Source organism: Mizuhopecten yessoensis, unplaced genomic scaffold (assembly GCF_002113885.1).
Source record: "Mizuhopecten yessoensis strain PY_sf001 unplaced genomic scaffold, ASM211388v2 scaffold1127, whole genome shotgun sequence".
Classification (NCBI taxonomy): Eukaryota; Metazoa; Mollusca; class Bivalvia; order Pectinida; family Pectinidae; genus Mizuhopecten; species Mizuhopecten yessoensis.
In genome coordinates, this window is record NW_018403891.1 from 137,577 (window position 1) to 143,576 (window position 6,000).

Genomic DNA, 6,000 nt, shown 5'->3' on the forward strand with positions numbered 1-6,000 from the left:
CAACTAAAACTTCTCCAATAAATAAATTGGGTCTTCAAACAGTGGAAACCAACACCATGTACATGCGTGCATGTATTGCAATGGTGTTTTATATATTTCTGTTTCTGTTTCTGCAATATTATTGCCTCCTTCACCATGATGAATATCATGCAATATTTATAAATAAGGCGCGGCCTATATACGCGGTATAAGCTTGTACATATACCTATTTTATGGTGTTCTATGACGAAGTTTTCTTTGTGTGTTATATAATGTTTCCTTTTGTTTCAGTTTGACAAAGATGCAGTCAGTGGTAATTTTAGCATTGGAAGGGAGTCTTGGGCTGTATTAGTATAGTCATTTGCCATTGTTCCAGGAGCAACTTTCCAAGGGAGACCTGATCATATCAATGCTCTAGATCTACCCGGTATGCCTGTTCACAATCTGAACTTTCTGGATCAAGTTCAACAATGTTCATGTCTTGGTGGAGGAAGCATCTTTGTGCAAAGTAAAAAATAATGCCATTTCAAGGACTGAACTTAATGACTTCAGCAGTGAAAGTGATGAGGATGACGACCAAAGTAATTCGGAACCAAATAGTGATGAGGATGAACATTACACTTCCATCATTCAGTAAAGAGGATCAACATACGGGGAACATTACCAGCAAAATTTAAAAGATGTGCAGAGTGCTCTAAGACAATGTCCATTTGTGCCAGTCAGACTTTTGTCGGAAGAAGACAATCCAAAAGACAAAAATGCTACAAGTGTTAATGTGACTGTTAATAGCAAGGACCTTAAACTTGGCTATATAGGTGTAAAAAAAATACCAAAGGTAATGAAATCGGGAATAATAGTGAAGACATCTATGAAGTCCGTCACATCGTGGTACGTCAGAAACATTAATTCGAGAAAACTGAAAGGATCAATCATTATCTGCAAGAAAGGGAAATGGCTTCCAGATTCAGACAATGATGTTTATAATGCATATTTGTAAATATTTAATTGTCATCACAGTAATTTTTGTACAAATGTACATATGTACATGAAATAAATAATCATAATAAAGCATTTCCAAGCTTGTTTGAAGATATTTATTATTTATGAGACATACACATGTAGATAAAATTAAATTTAATACAGGTTGTTTCCTCAAATCACAGTCAAATAAGTAACTGAAATGTTGCCGACTTCACACAAATATATATATCAATCCGCCTGAAGATGCCCTAGAAGGCAGAAAGGCCTAGCGGACGATCTGAAAGATATATGTTTTTCTTCTATATTTTCGTTCGCAAGTTTTTAAGATTTTTTCTTTTTATAACATATATATATATATATATATATATATATATATTATAAATCAGAAAAATGATCCTTACTGATGAAGAAAAATTATAAAAAGAAAAATTCTTAACAACGAGTCTTTAGTACTTTCATCTCTTCTAGGAGATTCTGCAGACTGTTTATTTGAGGTATATGTTGTGACGTCACATACTAGTTCTATAACGACGTCTGCCATATACGTACCCGCCATAACGATATCACAGCAATATAAATATATTAATTATAGTCTTAAGGCAAAGAGTATTATTTGTTTAGGATTTAGATATACTAGTAATACTATAACTTACAATAATAATAATATTAATAATAAATAAGTAAAAATAAAAATAAAAACACTACCTGTGTAAACCTGGGCGACCATTACATTACTGATCCGACACACTACCGATGTCACTACTTTTCAAACATAACTCTTCAATAGACAAAAATAAAAATGATAAAACACGTTGATCGAAACTCGTGTAGTACTCTCTACCTTAAACGTAACATGAAGTTAGAACATTATAAAATATTTGTCAAACAGTACTGTTCAAGCAGGGTCTAAGAAGTCTGATGAATTCAGCTTCCTTAGCCTCACGTTTGATTACGTCTGCGTTGTTCATTTGATAAATAGGAAATATTTTAAATTTGTCATCAGCGCAAGCATGTATGTGTTTACTAACTGGTAAAAATCTTAAGCTGTCTATTCGTATTTGTTGTCTATGTACAGTCATCCTTGTTCGTAGTTCACCGCCCGTTTGACCGATATAAAATTCAGAACAATTGTTACAAATCATTGCGTAAATTACATTACTAGACTTACAATTCATATGCTTTTAACCTTAAAGCTAAAACCATTTTTGAACTTAACATCACTTCCTTCTATAATTAGGTTACAAGTACCACAACGAGGTGTATTACATTTTGATACACATGGATTAAGATGATTACTTCCAAACCTTGATCTAGTTAGAATACGTTTAAGATTTTTTTGGTTGTCTTTTGCTGTTTATTAAAGCACAACGATCCAAGAATTTTTTCTTATACGTTCGCAACTTCGTTTCAAATCTTTACATCTGTTCCGGATTACTGGAAATATGTTGAAATTACGAGGGTTGAAAGTTGAAACAAATGGCATTATAGCCATATTATCTACAACACGAATGCGAGCTGTAATAGGTCCCTTTGAAATTGCCATACTTTTACCTTTTTCAACAATACTTTCAGGATATCCTTGAGATTTCAAAAATGTAGTAAGTTCATCAAGCCTTTTCTTCATTGTAATCTTATTACTCACTATAGTAACGATACACGATGCTAAATTGAAAAGAATATTTACTTTAACATGTTTAGAATGGTTTGAATAAAAATTCAAATAATTATGAGAATCTGTAGGTTTTGTATATAAATCAGTAGAAACAATATTGTCTTTTAAAATGACAAGCACATCCAAAAATGGTAACGAAGACTCACTCACTTCCATAGTATAACGAAAAGAAGGGTTCAAAGAATTAAGACCACTAAATAACTCATCTACACACAAGTCGGCTGGCCATATGATGAAACAATCATCTAGAAAACGTAGAAAGTTTTTTTCAATAAATTCACGGAAGTCGCGACCATGCTTCGTTTCAATAACATTGTATAAAGTTTCCTCTAGAAACCCTAATACCAGGGTTGCATATGTGTTCCTGGAATATCATTCTGAATGTTGCAATTGCTGAGATGCTATTTTTTTCGTTTAAATAGTTGCACAATATATTTTGTGCTTAAGATCAATTTGCAGTCTGCTTTAATGGTATATATATATATCTCTTAAATATAAAGGCTGCTGGTGTTCTGATACAGGAGGTAAGCCAACATCTAAACGAAACAGTCTCTGTCCTATGCTCTGTTTATTACGTGCTGGAAGAAAGCTACTGTCTGCAGTGAATATATTGCTGTCCTACATGAAGTCGTCTATCTTGACCATTGTCTTCATCAAACGATGCATGTTCTAATTTAAAGCGTTCGTTTTGAGTCCAATAATAAAATGGTATGTTTGGGTCAAGTCTTTTACAAAATTCTCGAATAATATTCCGCCATCCTGACTTGAACTCTTTTAACATAAATGTGTCTCCTAGCTGTCTACGTGTCATGCTGAAAAAACATTCAACATCATCTGTGGTGAATGCCCTGGGATGTTCTGGATAATCAAATATATTGTTTTGTCTACGTCGATGTTCTTGAGTTTCAATGTTGGCTGTTATGTCAATGAAGGTCTCACGTGTGAATCCTCGGAGGTTTTCCATTGGTCTGAAAAAGCAAATACAAAATTATGCTTACTTTTTTGAAAACAAATTTAAATAATTAATTTTCAGTCAAATATTCATGTGAGTATTTTAGGTTTAGATTTAAACATTTAGTTGGCCTTCAAAAGAATGTCTTTTTATATTCTTTTATACATTTATCTGAACAAATATATAAATAATAAAATTAGTTCATGTTTTGGTCTATACTGTATGTGAATGCAGTTTTTAATATTCATTTTTTGAAACAAGTTGTTTAATTGGTAGTACCCAGATAGCGTCATATAGACCCATAAATAGCTTATTCATTTACTTATGCACCTTCCTGGAATATCATTCTGAATGTTGCAATTGCTGAGATGCTATTTTTTTCGTTTAAATAGTTGCACAACATATTTTGTGCTTAAGATCTATTTGCAGTCTGCTTTAATAGTTATGTTACTTCTTTCTTCTCATGGTTTCAAGTTCAACACACTATCCAGTATTAAGTTTAAATATATAAGTACCTGTTGATATCTATATACATGAAGTTGTAATTCTCTCTGTGCCATGGCATGAAATCGTCTATGATGTAGTTCAGCATCTCATAGTTATACTTTGATCTTTGGAGTTGACTTAGGCCAATTCCTAAGCAATGGTACGAACATATTCTGCTTCTTCGTGAAAGTTATTTTGTTCCATGCTAACTGCAACTTGATATGACAATATTTTTTCTGCATCCTCGACGGACTGCGGTCTTTGACCAGTAAGGGCTACATGAGTCAAGCCAGTGTTTTTATCCAACATAGCTTTGTCAAAAGCTTGAGGGTCCAGTGACGCATTTTTACGCTCTCTAGTGGATGTTGCTATTCGCTTTAAAATGTGGTTATGGTCACCTCTTTCATAATGAATATTGTTTGTTACAGGATCCTCTTCAGGTACATACAGGTAGCATGTAAAGTCTCTACCCTCTTGTTTTAGTCTTTGAACTCTGTCTCTCTATATATAAGTGGCAACACCAGTTCTGAGCTTGTCCAGATACGACTCTGGTGTGTCTTTACGGAACGGATAGGGTTCATAACCTTCTGAGATTAATCTTCTCCGAAAATTTACAGTGCTGTCTTGAAAGGACAATCGTTCATCTTGCAAATGGTTAGCTCTAATATTACATCTCCGGGTATGGCATCATTAGGTTTCACTGCAAAGGGGATAACATTTTCATGTTCTGCAAAAAATAAATTGTTTTATACAATTAACGTGTAGAATTCATGAAAGTAAGGTCACTCATTTCAGAAAATGCCGAAACATTCGAGGTTCTAAAAAATTACCTTTTCCTTTTATTCAATTTAACCATTTTAACAGATTGCTTTCGCTTCAATAAAGGTAAAAATGTGTTGTTGACACATATGGTTATGTTTATAGAAAAATACCTCACCTGTTATAAATTGTAGACATTGCCATTGACTAACAAAACATCGATCAATCTGTCAAATCCCATTCATGAACGGCGTGCGTAGGCGGTTAATCGCATCACGTGACTTATTGATTATTTTGCACACGACACTAACATGACACACCTCCTCTGCCTATAACGTTAACATTACATTATGTATATGATTCAACGTTCAGAATAACGTCTTTGCTGGACGTAAATAACACGTTGATATGCACATATTACACTGTGACACTTAGAAAATTAGGAATATTTTGAATAATTTCTAAGGATAAGTATTTATATTTGTAATAACTGTGGTTTTGGTACCGTTTTCAAAAGCTTCATCATACATGAAATTTTGTAAATCTTAAAAACAAAAAATATTTTTTTTAGACAATATGACGCTTTCTAAAAAGCGATGATACATGAAAAAAAAGTAAAACTCTGAATTTACTTTGAACATTGAATTGTCACTGCAAGATAAATCGCATGATTCAAAATAATATGATGATATATTAAGCGAACTGGGGACATTTGGTTTGTAAACCTTTTACTTTATTTACTTCTATGACAAATAAATGAATAAAGAAGAGCCGAGTAATTACTGCGAAATGCTATAATTGCAACTACCGTAGAATACTAATATGTAGACTGAGTATGTTGTAATGACGTCTACTGTAGATAACTAATATGTAGTCTAAGTATGTTGTAATGACGACTACTGTAGATAACTAATATGTAGTCTGAGTATGTTGTAATGACGACTGCTGTAGATAACTAATATGTAGACTGAGTATGTAGTTATGACGACTACTGTACATTACTAATATGTAGACTGAGTATGTAGTTATAACGACTACTGTATATAACTAATATGTAGACTGAGTATGTTTTAATGACGTCTACTGTAGATAACTAATATGTAGACTGAGTATGTTGTAATGACGACTACTGTAGATAACTAATATGTAGACTGAGTATGTTGTAATGACG